At 40.2% G+C, this 19,580-nt stretch overlaps 1 protein-coding gene across 2 annotated transcripts in view; it reads left to right on the forward strand.

Annotated features, from left to right (window-relative positions):
• The first annotated feature begins 279 nt into the window (after nt 1–279).
• Nucleotides 280–19,580, forward strand: part of MBNL1 (muscleblind like splicing regulator 1) — a 204,352-nt gene continuing 185,051 nt past the window's right edge. For both annotated transcript variants that reach the window (XM_041733862.1, XM_041733880.1), the window contains exon 1: nt 280–405. The gene's annotated coding sequence lies outside the window, so the exon portion shown is untranslated. The remainder of the gene's footprint in view (nt 406–19,580) is intronic.

Consider the following 19,580-nt stretch of genomic DNA (forward strand, 5'->3'; position numbering starts at 1 on the left):
CAAAGAGCGGTATTTTATTTTCCTATGATTATCTTTTGGCCACAGAGGAGATGTTTCCTTATGTAAATGAGCATTACATAATAATGTATAGATTTCAAGAACTTTCTGAAAACTCGCTTACACATATAAATTTGTGTATATGTTAATTAATTGTATACGCACACAAATTATAGCCTGTCACCATGGTTCCAAACGTAAGGTTTGTGAAGAATTTTTCATCCTGCATAGAATTTATAAAGCAAAATGACTCTGGTGTTTCACAACTTCCTCTTTTGGTAGACCGTCCTTTTGCAGAGAAAAAAAAAAACTGACTAAAGAAAGCTGAGCAGAGTCAGAGCCCTTTGAGATGCTGGTTAACTCAACTATTTAAGCAGCTTAACAAGCAACTGAAAATAAGACACTGAGGTAAGAAGAAAGTTTTGCTATTTTTCATTTTATTATTTGGATCACTGTTCATGCAACAACGATTTCAGTGTGGGCTGAATTACAAAATGGATTAAAGAAATTTCATAATTTTAAAGCGAGTACTCAATATTTTAAATGACAACGTTTAGTACGTTTAGTTTCAACTTCACGCACAACCTTCTAAAAAGCTGGAAAATTTTAAAGTTCTTATTGATCTCCAAATTATTTTAACTGAAGAGTAAAAAAAAATCACTTTTTTTTTTCAAATTTTGTACACAATTTAATGCTGACAGAACTTTTGTATTAATTTAAATTTTGAGACTTTTTTCTTCCCCTAGCTCCAGTAAATTCCTAACATTTGTAAGTTATCCTACCTATATTTGTTTGTTAGTTTTGCATATTACTGGACATTTTCCAGGAAAAAAGATATTCTTGAATTTGTTTCTACCCACTGTGAAAATATATAGTATTAAACTGTGTCATTTCAGTATTATTTTTCATATCATATGATGATGAAATTTAAATACTTTAGAAAAAGCTATTTGTAGTGTAGATAGTCTTTTAAAATGTAAATAAGGTAAGTAACTCAAGTTTTAGAAATTTATGTTTAAGATTGATTTGCAGTTATGATGCCCCAAAATGGGACAAGAACTAAAAGACCATTTGGATTCATAATTGGGAACCAAATCAAGCTGAAACTAATTTCATTAGGCAATTCTAAAGTAATCTAAATCCAGCAGATTTTTTTTTTATTTTTGCCAAGCTAGAATAATGTATATAAATATTAACTATTTAATATAATTGTAATTCTCATATAGTATTTTTGAATCTTTTTTAAAGCAAATAATATATTTGAATGCTTACTTAATTTGGTTTGCTTTAATTAGAATAATCACATGGCTTCCGAAAAAGAAAGCCTGCACTGGTCCATAAATTAATGGATTTAATTGTAATCAATTTGGGTAAACAACGCTATCACATTGGTTCTATTACATTACCTAGAGAATAGGATGTTTTTAAAAAATTATTTTCATGAAATGCACTGTGACAGAAGTTGCTGTCTTTTGATTACAGAGACAATAAAAATAGATTGTCAGTGTTACAAATTTAGGAAATGAACTGTTGACTCAAGTTTAATATTCTTAACTAGATCAAAAATTTTAAATTAAGTAAAATTAAGTTGATAGTTGTGAGAAATCCATTAAAATTGTATGTTCATCTTTATGTATCACACTGATTAAACACAGCTACTTCACCAGAACTCGATTATGGTTCTTTTCAACACCGCTTATAATGCTTCGCTCTTAAAAAAAAAAAAAGTACTTTAAAATTTCCAGAATTTTAAGTATGAGATATTTTGATATCATAAGCTATCAGGTGTTGTGTGTTTGTCATACAGTTTGGTATTACACTGAATAACTGGTAACAACTGAGAAAAAAACATAGCCCAAGGAACTTACAATCTAAATTTGATCAACACTGTAATTCCGAGTGGCAAATGAAGGCCGTAGAAGTAGAGAAAACCCTATCTTGCTGGTAAGGTGGTTGTGTTGCTGTTGTTGTGGTTGTCGTTCTTGTGAACCATTAAAATCTGAATGAACAGCCTAGTTCTAGATTGTGGAAAATAAGTTTAGAATTCGTTCTATGACAAAATCACATTTGCAGAAAAAGAATTAGAGCTACCCGGCTGACCTTCCATGAGACATATGGGATGTTAATGGGGACGATCTTACCATCATTGGGACAATAGCAAGATGCATTGCTTGTGGTTTTATGTCGCATAGTGTAATAAGAAAAAGCGTTTCAGAATCTGCCCCAAATCCCAATTTTTGAAGTGAAATTAGACACAATATTGTAAATAATTTATTTCTGGCATACATAAATTTTTACTTCTGAACTAGAGACGTATATATATATTTTTTACTGTTTCATTAAGACTAACATTCATGGGACACACGAAGACATAAATTTTCACTGAATCTAATAGAAGTTGAAATGGATGACTGCTGTATAGCATCGTAAAATTTTATATCTGTCTTAATAAGACATGGTGGCCTGTGTGATGTGTGCGTGGTCTTGCTGGGTAGCCATCGGACTGTTGAATTCCAGGGTTGATCCAACAAATCTCACAGTTTAGCGGGTGTCTTCCCCCTCCTGCAGTGTGAACTCTCTACAGCTGCCCACCTGTGCAGGAGAAAGACCTGCTGCTTGAGGGCTCTAGTCCACCTTGGCAAATGCTTTACCTCTCAAGTAATAAATTCACCACGAAACCATGATGCTGTTTGCTCTTAGCATAAATACCTGGACTTCCCAAAGAACTTTTGGAACATTGAAACACTTGTTTGTTTGGTTTTTCCCTTCTTTCGGCCATTGTCTCATTGGCAAGAGTAGATCAGAGTTTGTGGCTCGAAAGAAAGATTATGATTTGGTGTAGACTAAGAGGGATGGTGTGTTTTGAATTCAGAAACAAAAATCCTCTCAATCTGGATAATGTGCCTCTTCCAATTTTGCAAACGCAAATTTGTGTCCACTTACAACCATTGATTTTCCGTTCATTTTTAGTGGACGTGACTTTCAAATAAGTGCCATATGTAACATATTCATATTTATTCTATTAATCAAAATATGTGTTACATGGGAAAATTATTGTGTACACAAAAATATGTGCTTTGGAAGCCTAGGTGCTCCGTAAGAGAGAATATGTGTCTCATTCACATACAAGGAATGATTTCTGCAAATATAAAGAATAAAGGCAAGTTCGTTTACATTTATGAATATTTCCATTTAAAAAGATACATTTTGGGGATCCCTGGGTGGCTCAGCGGTTGGCCTAGGGCATGATCCTGGAGTCCCGGGATCGAGCCCCACATTGGGCTCCTGTATGGAGCCTGCTTCTTCCCCTGTGTCTCTGCCCCCACCCCCCCTCTCTCTGTGTCTCTCATGAATAAATAAATTTTTTTAAAAAAGATACATTTTATGCACTGCGATGTACACAACTGCACTCTAGAGAATAAAAACTTTAATTTTTACATCTTTAAAATGTAAATTATTTGGTGTTTGAAAATTAACTTTAATTTTCAAAAACTTTAAAATGTAAATTATTTGGTGTTTGATCGTTTCCAATATTGCTTCCCTAACATCACTGATTTTTTTAATTTTATATGAACTAAAACTAGGCACTTAGATTTGATGTTTTCTAAATACTTTCCAGCTTTGCCTGTTCACCATTTTATACGTGTACAAAAATGGGTCTTAACTTTTCAGTATTACTAAGGAAAATAGCAAATTTGTAGTTTTATGTCCAAATTGAAAGAAAAAGGGCCTGAAAGCCATTAATTTGTATTGGAACTATGGAAGACAAATCAGAAATGAAGTGAGCCTACTGGTTTTACTCCATGAACTAATCAAAAATGTCACAGCTTATTATTATTCTACTTTACAGATATTTCATTGTAACTTCCCAGTTTTTTCAATAGTTAGTGGTTATCACAGTCTCAAAAATCTTTTCACTTTGGAAACAAACACAAATATGATGGTGAAAAAAATCACCACAGTTCTGATTCTGAAAAAAGTAAAATTAGCCGCATTTTTTTTTCCAAAGCATGCCTCAGTTTGATTTATTTTCACTTTGCATAAGAAAAAAATCGAAGCTGAATGCTTTTATGCTTTTCTTGTATTGGTGAACAGATCTGAATTAGAGGAGAGGCAGGGACATTCTCTAGGCAATTAGGCTGCCTTTTGAGTAAAAATCATATCTAATGCCATTGGAGTTTCTTAGATGCTCGCTGGAAATGCTTATTATACTTCAGCTACTTAAAATTTTTTATTAAGAAATAATTTCCAGCTCAAAAGAGTTGTAAAAATAAAAATAGCACAGTGAATACCTATATACCCTTACCCAGATTTGCCTAATCTTAATATTTTACTCCATTTGCTTTATAATTTGCTCTTATTCTTTCTCTCTCTCTCTCTCTCTCTTTCTGTCTCCATTTTCTCTTCTGAACTCTTGAGGGTAAGTTATAAAAAACATGACCCTTGACTTCAGCTGGTAGTTGCTAAAAATAGAGGTAGTCTCTTATGTAATGATTACAATGACCTACTTCACAAATTTGCATCAATGCAATATGTTTATCTAATGTTTAGCCATATTCCAATTTTGCTATTTATCGAATAATACCCTTTATAATACTTTCCCCTCCAGATAAGGATCCAGTTCAGAGTCGTGTGTTACATTTAGTTGCCATGTCTCTTTAGCCTCCCTTAATCTGGAACATTTTCACATCATTTCTTTGTTATAAAATGGAAAACCTTAAAGTCTATCCACCAACTCTTCTTCTTCTCTTTTTTTTTTTTTATTGAGTGTTCCTCATTTTTATATTTGTCTGACATTTCCTCATGATTAGATTGTGGTTGTGCATGTTTTGCTAGAATACTGCATAGGCTGGGTCTCCTCCCATGCTGTCATACCGAGAGCCACAGGACGCTCATCTATGCCCCAGGAGCAATGTTACTTTTGGTCGCCACGCCAAAGTGTCGCCTCATTTCTCCATTTTATAATGACAATTCCTCAGGAAAATTTCCCTTTGGGTTTCATACAAATCGATGTTCTCGTCTGATGTAGTCTTCATTGTAAGGCATTAGAGTTACACACTCGTGGTTCTCCACCACCAGTACCCCCTGCACAGTTCAGGGAGTCTCTTGCATCCTCATGTAAGCAAAAGAACTCCCTTCTCTCCTGCTTCAATTACTAATATGTATCTCTGTTACGGATATTAAGTCGTGAATTTCTGTCTTTCCACTGGTTTAGAATTCCTTTCTGCCTTAATTATTATGGTGCTCAGATTGTCCACATTTGACGAAGGAAGCCCCTTTATTCTGGCTTCTATGTCCATATGGCATGCCTCCCTCGTGTTCGGGAACACTCTATGGCATAGAAGATGCTCAAGGCTAAGCTGGTACCTATCCCATCCCAACCCCAGAATCAGTCCATTCTTCTTTCTTCTTTCTTTTTTTCTTTTCTTCTTTCTTTCTTTCTTTCTTTCTTTCTTTCTTTCTTTCTTTCTTTCCTTCTTTCTTCTTCTTCTTCCTTCCTTCCTTCCTTCCTTCCTCTTTCTCTCTTTCTTTCTTTGTTTTTGTTTCTTTTTAATTTTTTTTTTAGATTTATTTAGTTATTTGAGAGAGACAGAGAACAAGGGGAGGGGCAGAGAGAGACGTAGAGAATCTCAAGCAGATTCCCTGCTAAGCACAGAGCCAGATACAGGGATTGATCCCACCACCCCTAAGATCATGACCTGAGTTACAATTAAGAGTCCGCACTTAGCCAACTTAGCCACCCAGGTGCCCCCTTCTTGTTTCTTGTAATGGGGAATGGCAGGAGAGGCCAAGATCCGGGTGAGGTATACTCACAGCTCCTGGAGTGTTTGGGTTTGTTGACCCTTTTGGCAAGAATATAGTAATGCAAAATACACGTATGCAGACACAAACATACAAGTATGCATACCCCAAAGGCATACACATGCATTCATAGAAATGCTGATATCCATACAGGTATATTTTGGACATTATAAGTTCATCTGATATCTCCAGTTCTAACCCATTCCCCAGAAGGGTCTTCCTTGCCTTCACCTGTGCAATGTTTGTGTGCTCCTTCTTCCACAGTGGCGGGCTTGGATCTTAACATCAACATGTTTACTCATTTCTATAAAACACCTAAAATGATTTCTGAATTACTTCACCTGAACACTGCAGTAAACAAACCTACTGACAAAGAATTCGGGTCTGTGTGCACTTCTTCCCCCACACAGCCATAGCCCACCAAATACTGCGTTTGTGGGTTACTAGGATGATTCCTCTCTTCCTTCCTTCCCCCTTCCCTCCATCCCTCCTTCTTCTTTCTTTCCAGGTGGGGTTATCATAGTATTCATTTGAAATACAATTAGGTTCATTTGTTTCTATTTGTTTCCAGGTTGGGAATTTTTTTCCCCCTTTGCATTCTTATCGGTTTAATTTAATGTTTTTAATTGACTGGCTTTTCATTGTTTTCCAAGCTATGGAGATTAAGTGGTTTTTAAAAGTTAAATGTGCATGTTATCACCACATTTATAGAAAAATAGGTAAAGAAAGAAGCAATCATGAATTTGTATAGTCCGTAAGCATTGGGCCAATTCTCACCCTTTTCTATAAGTGATTCTAGAAGGTTCCTGCCCCCAGCACTCCTCCATATTCTACTCCAGTACTCATAATGATGAATGCATCCTGGTATTTGTGGTAGGAAGAGAAAGTGGGTCAGCGTCAAGATTCATTTTCAGTTTCCATTCTGTCACTTACTGACTGTGAATCTTGGATGGTTGCTCCTCTTCCTTCTCCAGATATCTAGCCCTATAACTGTAAGTTTAAAAAAAAAAAAATTGTACCTCCTTAACTCTTTGCCAACTTTTGGACTCCTATCTCAAAGTGATTACTCAATCTCAGATGTTAACCGGCCTCTTGAAGTTAACATGTCCAGAAGAAAGGCCCCCACTGCCCACCCTTCTCTCTGCTCCATGCCCAGTCTTCTTTGATTCTTAAATAATCACTTTACACCCAGTGATCTAGGTCAAAAGCATCACTAATTTCTTTCTTTCCCTCACCTATACCCTACTACGTATCAGCAAGTCTGTCCATTCTGTTTCCAAAATATATCCCAACATTGCCCAAGTTCACCCCTCACACCATCTTGAGCTCAGTGTAAGACTCCATCATCTCTGTTCTGGACATCTCTGTTCCCTATTAAGAAATCTCTCCTTCTCTACTCTTGCATCCCTGCAAGCAGGACCTTTTAAAATAGAAATCAAATCATGTGACTCCCTGCCCACAATTCTTCAATGGCTTCCTATGTTAATTATGAAAAAATCATGGGGGATCCCTGGGTGGCTCAGCGGTTTAGCGCCTGCCTTCAGCCCAGGGCATGGTCTTGGAGTCCTAGATCAAGTCCCACATCGGGCTCCTTGCATAGAGCCTGCTTCTCACTCTGTTTGTGTCTCTGCCTCTCTCTCTCTCTCTCTCTCTCTCTCTCTCTCTGTGTGTGTGTCTCTCACGTATAAATAATTAAAATCTTTTAAAAAAATTATGAAAAAATCCAAATTCCCCTTCTACTGCTTATATGTCTTCTCCTCTACCTAGGTCTCTGCCCTCACATATCCTTCCTCTCATCCCTTCATTCACTATGCTCTGGCTCCACTCCTTATTTTGCCCCTGGGGCATCCTAACTCATTCCTGACTCCAGGACTTTGCAAATGCTCTTCCCTCTCTTTTCCTGGCATGTTCTTCCCACACATTACTGTGGCACAACCCTCCTTTCTTTAGATGTTTGAACGTTCCTCCCAAAGGATGTCTTCCATGACCAACTACACATTATTATTAGTTTCCCCAACCCAGTCCCTCTCCATCCTTTTATCTCATTTTCATTTTCTTGATAACCACTTAATGCTACATAAAATGTTTATCTTTCTTTAATTATTTATTGTTTGTTCCTCCCACTAACATGTAAGCTCCGTGAAGACAGGATCTGGTCTGTTTTGTTCGTGTTACATCCTCAGTATCTAGAAAAATGCAAAGAACATACTAGGTACTCAAATGATGAGTAAGCACAAGGCCTCAACAGTTCTGAGCCTCCTGTACAAATAACACAAACATGACAAAAATAACAGCTATCTCCAAGGTCTTGTGGAGGAGGCCATGGTTATGGTAATGGCCTAAGCTGCTACACAATTGTCAGGTGGGATACTTGTGTTAACACTGAGTGAAAGGAACTGAAACAAAAGAAGTGGTCCCTGGAGACAACAAATAGACCGAGAAGTTCTCTTTTTTGTGTGTATTGGCTCTCTTCCACCACTGAGCTAAAAAGGGATGGGTTCACAGTGGGTGCCCCTAATCTCTTAGAATCCTGGGGGCAGTTGCTCTGCATTGCTGCCCCACTGCCTTTGCACTTGTCCTGCCTTTGCCCTCACCACCAAGAAAAAGCATGTGCCCACCCTTCCTTGCCAGTTAGGGTTCATTGCTTCCCTCAAGCCAGATGGAAGAGCAATCTCCTTCCAGAATTCTTTCCTGATTAACCATCTGCCTGTGCTGGCCTCATGGCTATGCATATAGTTCACATATTGCTTTGTAATTATTTCCTGGTTCTATTTTTCATCTTGAAATAGATCTTAAAGCTATTCCAGGAAAACTGTTTGGAGTTGTTTCATGTGTGTATCCAACATACCAAGTTTAAAGCTATAAATATAGGACTTGGTTCTTGAGATTATTAGGTCTTAAAGGATGGTGATGATGGTGATGATGATGGTGATCGTGATAATAATAATAGATTTACTGTTACATTTTTTAAATTATTATTTATTTATTTGGGAGAGACAGTGAGCGAGCGAGCAAGCGAGCGAGAGAACACGAGTGAGGGGGGAGGCAGAGGGAGAAGCTGACTTCTCCTCTGAGCAGGGAGCTCAACCTGGGGCTTGATCCTGGGACTCCAAAACTATGAATTGAGCCAAAGGCAGATGCGCAATTGAGCCACCCAGGCACCCCTACTATCACATTTTTTTAGTACTGGTTTTTAGCACCATTGCATATCATTTTTAGTACCAGGTTTTAGTGCCAGTTTTAAAATACCATTGTATATATTAGGCGCTTCACATAATTAATGAATTAAACACCTTCACTAACTTTGTGAAATAAGTACCATTATTACGATTTTACAGACTTAAGAAAGAAAAAAAAAGAAAGGTTCAGAGAGAGTTAGTTTGATAATGGTCAAAAAACCAATCCTGGTGTGTCTGTCTCTACAATGGATCTTTATCATTAATATACTTGCCTCTAGTACTTACAATGAGAAGCAAGGTAGGCAAAACTTTGGTGTAGATACTGTTAGACACTTATAGATTATATGGCATGGCCCCTTGGAAATCTCACACTCTAGAAGGGAAAAATCTCAAAAGACGTGGATTTTCAGCCACTATGAAAAATGTAAGGTATCACCTGAGACGTTGAAATACTTGAGAGTTATATTTCTTTTTTTAGAAAATTTTATTTAAATTCGATTTGTAAATGGATTTTATATTAGCTGATATTGGAGAACTGTCACATTTGTTAAGTGTGATAATATTATCTTAAACATGTAAAAATAGTCTTTTTAAAGTAGTGACTATAAATCACTTTTATAAATAGTCCATCTCTTTAAAGAGACTATTTTTTGTTTGTTTGTTTTGGAGTTTTGGGAGGTAGAATTTAATATTTGCAGTAAGTATCTTTTAAAGACTTTCACATCAGAGTAGTAATCAAAGCAAGTTAGGAGAGAAAAGAGGTTTATGAACATAAGTGTCGATCATTAAAATATAGATAATCATAACATAATTCAGTTTTGTAACAATATATGGATCTATAAGCCTGAATTTGTTAAATATTTTATTTAATTTCAATCTGCCAACATATAGTATAACATCTCATCATGTGCCCTCCTTAATGCTGGTCACCCAGTCACCCCATCCCCCCGCCCACCTCCCCTTCTGCAACCCTTTGTTATTTTCCAGAGTTAGGAGTCTCTCATGGTTTGTCTTTCTCTCTAATTTTTCCCCATTCAGTTTCCCCCACTCATATGTGGAATATAAGAAACAGTGAAAGGGACCATAAGAGAAGGAGGATTATGCTTCTTGATGCAGTGATGGCACAAGGCTCCCTGGGGGAGGCGGCATTAGGGTTGAATTATCAAAGTTTTCATCAAGTGGAAACACATTGGGATAATACATTTTCAAAAGATTTCAGAACATTTTCAAAGACCTGGAAAAGCCTTTTAATATTACATGAATTTAACATTGAGTCACTTTTTTTTCCCCCTATCCTACGGATCCTATGGTCCTGCCAGTATTTGGTGACTCTGCCTTTGTGACTCTTCGCAGAAAGTGGGTTATGTGAAGAGAGAGGATTTTAATTCTTGTGAGAAGCTTCTTTCCAGGTTGAAGTACATCTACTCGTATATTCATATATCAAGCAGTGTGCATTAAGCATTCATCTAGGTGCTGGGAAAACAGTGACGAAGACCAAGTTTCTACCCTGAAGGAGCTGCACTTTAGTCTAGTGGGGAAAGGCAGTGAGCAAGCCAATAAACAAGTCAATTTTTAAAAAGAGAATTTCAGATGATGCCAGCAGCAGGAAGACAATTCAGCAAAGAAGAAGGATAGAGAAACAGAGAAGGGCAGCTTCTTTACCTACCTGGCCTCCCGAGGTGGCCTCTCTGAAAGGGAAAGTGTGTGTGTATGTGAATATGTGTGTGTGTTTAAGTATTTATTTATTTATTTATTTATTTAGGATTTTATTTTATTTATTCATGAGAGATACAGAGAAAGAGAGAGAGAAGCAGAGACACAGGCAGAGGGAGAAGCAGGCTCCATGCAGGGAGCCCAATGCGGGACTCGATCCCAGGACCCCGGGATCACGACCTGAGCCAAAGGCAGACGGCCAACCACTGAGCCACCCAGGTGTCCCTGAATGGGAAAAAAAAAATTGAAGCTGAGACATGAACGATGATGACAAGTTTGAGTGTTCCATGCAGAGGGCCCTGGGAAGAGTGGCACAGGGGGAGTGATTTGCAAGTGCAGCAGAGGCAGGAATGAATTTGGCATATCTGAGAAGCAGAAAGGAAAAGTGCAGGTGTCAGAGGGTAGTGGGAGCTGAAGCTAAGGGGCTGAGGTTGACAAAGGGCCAAGACAAGGAGTTGTACACTGTGAACAAATATTTGCAAGGACAGGCACATGTATGTACTGTGGGAACGGGTGCAATGAACGACCCGTGCATTGTGTGTGTCACACAGCCTGGGGAAAAAACTGTTGTTTGAAGGGAAGCAGAAATTACTACATAAGTCAAAAGTTTCCTTAGGTGAAAAATTATTATAGTTAGATAAATTTCAAGTAAACCGAGTTTATCTTCAGAGGTTAACCTAATTTTCTTATCTTTTCATTTTTATTGAAGCTGTGGGCTTGATAAAAATGAAAAGGGCTTAAATATTATTTGATTTAGTCAACTGAAGATTTTTCAACAAAATTGCTGTGGAATAACTGACTTTATCACAACCATTGAAAATCTGTACCCTGATGTCTGGTAATGGGGTCATCAAGCACATTAGTTTCTGTATGGATATGAAGCAGATAAGACTAGAGAAAAGGCTGTTTCCCAGTCTCTGGAGACAACAGATGCTCTCTTGTATATTCTTCTCAAATCCTAGCGCCGGTGATATTAGGGACCCTTACAGCATCAACCTGTTCCTATTATAAGTAACAGTTACTTACACTCCATTTTCAGAATAATTATAAATTTCCTCTGATTTATTTGGATTATCCCAAGAGATCTAAACTATCCAATTATTACCTTTTAAATCCCAGAATTAAATAGATACAACTTTGTTTGGGGCTGGGGGAGTTGGGAGATTGAGTGTGATTTGGGAAGGGAATATAGAGTATCTTATTTTAGGACTTCTTTCTTCTTCTTTCTTCTCCTCCTCCTTCTCCTCCTCCTCCTCCTCCTTCTCCTCCTCCTCCTCCTCCTCCTCCTCCTTCTTCTTATTATTATTATTACTACTACTATTATCATTACTATTTAAACAAACCTAATAGCTATTAAGGACAAGAACAAATTACATCCCATATATTTGAGAAGTTAATGACAACTATTTCTATTTCTGATTTGAGTTGAGAGCTGACCATGGAAAATAAATAAATAAACTCTACCAGTTGCTTTGGACTGGGCGTAGCTAGAAGGATGACCATGGGATCCCTGGGTGGCGCAGTGGTTTGGCGCCTGCCTTTGGCCCAGGGCGCGATCCTGGAGACCCAGGATCGAGTCCCACATCGGGCTCCCGGTGCATGGAGCCTGCTTCTCCCTCTGCCTGTGTCTCTGCCTCTCTCTCTCTCTTTCTCTCTGTCTCTCATGAATAAATAATAAAATAAAATCTTAAAAAAAAAAACAAAAGAAGAAGGATGACCATGAGTGGGTGGGGAGGAACACAATCGTAATTTCTCCAAGGCTAGCAGACACAGTACTGTTGTAGGAGCCACAAGATGACTTTTGAGTGTTCCTTACAACGCCCAAATAGACCATCATTATGTTACTGGTATTTGGGAAGTGTGGAAGGGTAGAGATGACTTATGTGCTATTTAAGTGATAGAGTCCATTGTATCACACAGGTATGTGGGTATGATGACTCACTGTATCACTGGATTAGTGCAAAGTGTAAGCTGGTGTGTGGTTTCCAAGCGCACGCGTGTGTAAATGCATGGGAGTCTGCGATGTGTGAATTTTTAGAGAACGCTCGGGAAACAGGAAGCCACTTCCTGACCTGCTGCTTACTACAGGTGGACAGACTAGCCAAGAAGCAAATATATTAAAGTAGGAGAGCAGCAGGTTTTCTACAGTAAGAATTGCACACATCTGTTGAAGGAACTAGAGTCAGGAGGGGAGCATAGAAAGACCATGTGGGCCTGGGGCATGACTCCAGAATCGGACGTTAACGATGCCTCGTCCAGGGCCCTGCGTCCTCTGCTCCTGCCTTATTTGGCTTTGTTCCCCTGGTTGGTGACCCATCACGTTGGAAAAGAATCTCTTTCAAAAGTGTAAATGTTCCTCTTTCTGCGGGTGATGTCACCATTCCTGTGGCCCAAGCCTCTGTTACTAAATAGTACTTAGCAACACATAATCATTATTTTCTCCACTTAGAGCTCTGAGGGTGTTTGTTCTGATGAAATTGAGAGATACATTTTTCAGGGAGGTAGGAGTAAGAGCTGAAAAAAAGGGAAGCTGTGCCTGGAACAATTTCTTGACTTGTGTTACTTAAAAGAAGCAACTAGACAACTAAATTTTTATCCTGTGGCAACAGCTCTGACTGCAATAAAAAAAAAAATCACATATGGCTCCAAAGGATGTGGTTTCTATGCAACTGTGCATTATACATTCATTTTTAAAGTGATAGATGCCTTTTACTGGGCTTGGTTTGTCCTTCCCATGTTTTTTCTTACAAAATGTCGGTGGGGGGGGATGGGGAATTGGACGAAAGAAAGCCATGCTCTGGTCAATTAAGACTCATGTTTCTAAAGTGCCTGTTGATCATTCCAGGGAATATCTTGGATTCCCTTTGGATTACATCCTACCTGTCCATTCAAAAAACTAAAAAAAAAAAAAAAGAAAAAAAAAAAGAAAAAGAAAAAAAAAGAAAAAAAACTGTAGAAGGATCTTTTATCTTATAAAAAGCTGTAACTTTCTTAAAGTTGCAATTTGATTTTAATTCTCATGTTTTGAAGAGACCTGGAGTTTAACGTGAGCTTGTTTTTTTTTTTTTAATATTCTAATTTTTAAACTCACAATTACCATCTACTTAAAATCATTATAATAGCTGTAATTTGTCAAAGGTCTCACCTAGGTCAGGTTAATTCCTGTGGAATCATTCATGAGCACAATTCTATGAGGCAGATATTTTGCGTTAGCAGGAAACGGAGAGTTGGAGAGATTGTCTAGAAATTTGTGCCTGATTAGGTAACAGACTGCAGACTGTCTTTGTTTGATAGGAGCTGAGGCAGAGGCAGAGCAGCAACCCCCTTATTTGAAGTAACACCCCCTTATTTTGCAACCTGATTCTTCTAAGAGGTCTGGTGCAGACACAAGCCATCGCACCAGTTTGGAGGGGGACAGGTGGCCATGCTGTCTCCAAGAGGCGCCAACGTCATAGGCAGAAGGACAAGGTTGTAGCAGCTCTGACTCTTGCCAGTGGAAGCTGGGCCATGTGTCGCATTTGGCGCGTGTATACCTATTGCCAGTGACCCCCAAAGAGATGGTGTTTTTCCCTTGAGTCACCTGGGAATTTGGTCACAAATAAAATAGGTGTGCTTTCAGCAGGCTTCCTGCATCCCAGGAAGGAGAGTACCCAGAGCTGTACCAGGTATCATCCACACGCTCCTTTTTCTTCGTAGTTAGTTCTGGTTGTCCCACATACATTGGCTATTTGGTGCCAAATATGCCTGTTTCCCCAAGTTCAAGTCTAGCCTAAGAAAGGTAACACCCCCCCCCCAAGGCCCCACATAGAGTTCTGGGTATTTAGGGACCCTGACAAACTATTTACAGTTTCTTCCAAGGCAGACGTTACCAGAAATGTCGTAAGAATAGACAGGCCTCAAAGCCCTCACGAGAGGAAAAACTGTTCTGGTGAAGTCTATAATTTAGTCGATCTTCAGAGAAGAATGACTTCATGAAAAGACAGACCCGGAGTGGCCAGCCCCTTTTAAACAGTTAACTTTTTCTTTATTTAATCGTGAAGACTAAATGACAGGTAGGGAAGTGCTTTTGTGGGAACGTGGGAGTCTCGAAGCTATAGAAGGAAGTTACCCTGCACAGGGGAGTGAGCATGTGGGTAGGAGTTACAGACGACTGCTCTATTGCTCGTCTAGAATAACCTGCATAAACATCTTTACAATGGCACCTGAACAGAATTAATGGACTCCTATTATTAAAGGCACTTGATAGATTATTTTTTAAAAGTACATATCACTTATTATATTCAGGGACAGAAAAAAATAAGAATTTTACATCCAGGAACAAGAAAAGAGCCACTAACTTTGGCAAAACAAAAGATGATCGGATCGGAGTTCCACATGTTGATGTACAAGGGAGTGTTACCCTCTCTGAAAGTACGAGAGAGAAGGTGGCTTCGTCCGGTAGGTGTCATAACCTTAAAACACTAAACCCAGGAAATGAATGAAAGCAAACACCAGCAAGGGGAGTGCGTAGTAGTGATCAGATACAGATTTCCCCAAACCTTGCCCTCGGGGCTGTGTGGTGGACAATCTATCTGCATCTTGACAGAAATAAAGTCGCTGTTTCATGCGACCAGTAACAGAACTCTTGTCTTAAGACTTGAAAGGAATTCCAGCACCGAAGACGTGGAAGCCCTGTGCTGGCTCTCACATGGCTGCAAGTTGGGACATTTGAAAAAAAAAAAAAAGGTCACAAAGATAATGATAACTGTCTATCTTTGGAGTTTGGGTCCCCTGTTCACACTCTTGTTCTCTGTCACTACACATTGCACATTCATACTGTTGACTTCATTGATCGTGATCATTTACTATTTCATGTCTATAGCCGGCCGGACTGTATGTGTCAAGAGCCTCGAGGTCTAGTTTTGCTCATTCTATAGTCTCAGGTTCTAGGAAAGGCTGGCTTTATGCCCGGTGCTCAGTGACTATTTGTGGGACTGGGTGGGAAAGTCGACGGCAAAAAGACAGTGAGAATGCGGCAGTTACTGGTGAGCTGGTGACCTGCAGCCGGGAAAGTTTGAGAAGGGAAAAGAATGTTCAACATTGTCTAAAAATACATTCCGTACTGGGAAGGCTCAATGGGATCAGGTCCTGTCGGCAGTTACTCATTGCTAAGCCTGTGGCAGAAATATGGGGGCTCAGAGCCACCCAGGTGCAGCCACTGGGACCGATGGTGCACTCACGAGGACTGTAAATCAGGACTTCTAACATTACCTGCAAATGAGATTCGAGTAAGAAATGTCCTGTTAATTTATTTGTATTTATGATTTAACCATGCCTCTTTGTTGGATGAATTCATAAAGTGCACAAGAATTTGCAAAAAAAAAAAAAAAAAGAATTTTGCAAGACTTCGTTTCTAAGAAAGTTATGGATACGTACACGCGTGCATACACGTGTGTATACTGGCGCACTTGGATGCAACACGCACACACATCTATTCCATAGTTTGATACGAATAAATCCAAAAGGAAGTGGCCTAGAACACTTTTGATCTCTCAGAGACCCTAATGCCCTCAGGGGGCACTCAGAGTCTCGATTTCTTAGAAAGAGGCAGGAGGATGTGGAATTAGAAGCACACCGCAGCCTGAGAACCTTACAGAATATGTAGGATTAACCTCTGTGTGCACTTGACTGTGTCTAGTTTGTTTTCAAGCCCACAGACCACTGACGCTTACCTGGTATAAAGCCGAACATATTTAGGTTGCCTACGAAGCGCCATGTCCCACCAGGTGCATGACAAAGGTGCCCTACCACCTTAGCTCCAGACTGGTCCTGATGCCCACATTTCCAGGTGTGTATGTGACCAGTTTACCCAAACCGAACTCTATTTGAGACAGCATTTGCAGCATAGAATGATGCTTCTTTTGAGGTGAACAGACCTTACTTGCCAATGGGAGGACGTGGACCAGGTCAGTGGATTGCCGCTGATTCTGGGGAATTTGATTTCCTCAACTCTAGCTCAGTAGGACACCTTGGTGGCACGTTGGAGCCATCTGAGGAACTTTAAAAAAAAAAAAAAAAGAAAAGAAACACCGATGCTTGTGTTGCCATTCCCAGAAATCCTGATTTGATCGGTCTGGATGGCACCCAAAGGGAAGCCAGAGTCAGGAACAACTGCCCTACTCGGGGTCTCCCCATTCCTGGGCTGGGCTCATAAATACCACCTCATCTGCCCCTTGAGAGAGTGCAAAGAGACAGTCCAGGGTTCACCAGGTTCCCTTCTTCCTTTATCTCTTGGGGAGGAAATAGAAAGGGAAAGACATGATGGTGGGCTGGGCGGAGAAGGAGGAGGGGCCCTTCCCGGGGCCCTCCAAGCTCTGCCAGTTAGCGGTTCATTAGGGTTAACCAGCTATCTTTTGTCAAAGTAATCACTTTGGAAGGATTAAGCCTCAGTCTCACCTTAGTGTGAATGACTTTAAGCAGATAATCTCCTATCACCTAGTGGAGGATTTGTCGTTGAAGGCCTGGGGGACTCAAGGGAGGGTTGCAAGGCCAGCCAGGGCTTCACTGAGGGCTTGGCTGGGGGCGAGGTGAGGAAGCCTGCCGTCTGGGAGCTAGGGCACTTGGTAGGCTAATAGCAGCATAAAATACAAGAAAAGCAAACTTTCTCCTCGCATCGCTAGGCCCAGTGATTTGTTAGAAGTGCTCATGTGATCAAGTTGCTCGTCTGCCCCATGGCCCTTTATGACGTTTCTGTCTTTCTTTGTGCCATGAAGCCCTTAACATGTGCCAGGTGATTTTGCCATTTGCCAGCTGCCTGGGAGTCTGTGAGGAGCAAAGCCTGGCGCAGCCCTAGCCTCCCAGCCATCTGCCTGGCACATGGTGAGCGCTCGGGGTTTGTTGAATTGAATTGTTTCATTTGCTACACTTTTTTTTTTCCCCAATAGTGTGAGGTTTTGTTCCACATCTGCCCCCCCAAGCCCTCACCCCACCAGCTAAACTAGACTCTGAGTACCTTGAAGAAATCTTAAAAACCTTAAAAATACCTCCAGTGCCAAGCAGAACTCTAATCAGTGCCCAAGAAATATTTGTTGAATGAATTAAGAAGCAATAGGCAGCATACTGATGCCCACGATATCAGGGTTAATTCATGACTGTGTTCTCAGTTTCCACGCTCCCGGACAAGGCAAAGAGGGGAGAGAGGGGACAAGACGTGTGTATGACTCCCCCACCATTTATTAATGTGACAAAAGTTGTTTTTTTCTCAAAAGTCCCATAGGACACCTGTTGAGAAGGGGCCTGAAGGTAATTTCAGGAAACAAAGGGGGTGCCAGGGAATAAGAGGGGCCGGCAAGGTCCAGAGAGAATCCAGCAGGGGGATGAGAGAAGAGAGGGCCATCGATCATCACTGCTGCGATACTTTCTTCCAAAGAAAGAACCCCAAAACTGAAATGCGTGGATAGATGAAATAGACATTCAGGAAAGTTGAAACATCAACCTTGCTATTGGCAGTTTTCAGAAATCCGTTTGCATTGAGGAACAGAGAAGGCAATGGCCATATTTCCAGATGCCTGGACGGACGGAGTTAATAGGTAGCAATGTTTGCATTATGGCACATAAGATAGTTACGCTATAGCATTTATGCCATCAACCTATTAGATACTATTTTTAAAAGATTACAGGGGATTCTGGGCTAAGCCACAACACGCAATTTTACGAGATGGGAGAAAGCATTTCACAATATTACATGTAATTATATACTATAACCGTAATATGTCCACTTTGGCTTCCTGGCTATCTGTATTTATTTTTGTAACTGTTTTTAGTTATTAAAAGGCCATCCTTGTATATTTTCTTTTCCTTAGTGACAGTTCTTAGGAAAAGACATGCACACACGCCAGGTCGAATTAGTTTAGAAATATGTTGCACATGAGACGCATTAATTCGGGATCTGGGATACAGGTTGTGAAACACTACACTGTGGGGCAGGAGTCTTGACCCCTCATTAGCTGTGAGGTTTTGGTCAAAGGGTCAATTCTCCGGGTCCCATCACCCCGCGTGATACATGACGGTGAAGATGAATGACATGAGAGATGTCATTGGGTTTATAAAAAACTTGCACGTGTAGTACGGTATCAGCTAAGTCAAAGATGTGTTGAGAAAGGCCTGGAAGGACACAAACTGTAGGATCACCAGCGACTATCTCTGGGAACTGCAAATCACTGCTGAGTTGTATAAAAATAGTCCATTTTCGGGAATTTTGAATTCCCTATTCTGTGTTGACTTTAAGAAAGAAGGGAAGCACACACACTCACGCACCATACATCTCACTTCCCGCAAGGCTTGGAGGTGGCACCGTATGGATCCTCCTTCAGCTGTCAGATGTAAGATTCTAAGGTTTGCTGTCTCTCACTGCTTAGGGTTTTTTGCGGGCCTACAGCCATTTGCTGCCCCCTGACCTCCAGAGGGGGGGCACCTCCTGCATTCTCTTCTGGGGTTAGACCACTGGCCTCCCCACTAGCAGTCAAGAGAGTGTTCTCCTGATATCTGTGAAAACCGACTCTGGATCACATGCCATCCTCCCCTCCCCGACCCCAGCCCTAATACAACCAAACCCTTGCATGGTGTCCCACTGACCACAAGTCTCATGACCGCAGGTCTACATTTAGAGTGTGATTCATGTGATTAGGATTCATTGTTCTCCTCACTTGACTGTGAGCTCCTTGAAGTTAGGTGATCTGGTTCTTTTTTGTTCACCATTGGACTTCTAGCCTTCTAGCCTAGGGAAATTGGGAGGCGAGACCATAGACCTACAGTTCCCACTGCTTGGGATGGTCTTTCCACAAGTGTTTTGCCCATCCTTGAGGACTCTGCTGCTCCGGGACCACCTCAGTCCCTGACAGTGCTGCTAAA

The sequence above is a fragment of the Vulpes lagopus genome, chromosome 19 (assembly GCF_018345385.1).
Source record: "Vulpes lagopus strain Blue_001 chromosome 19, ASM1834538v1, whole genome shotgun sequence".
NCBI lineage: Eukaryota > Metazoa > Chordata > Mammalia > Carnivora > Canidae > Vulpes > Vulpes lagopus.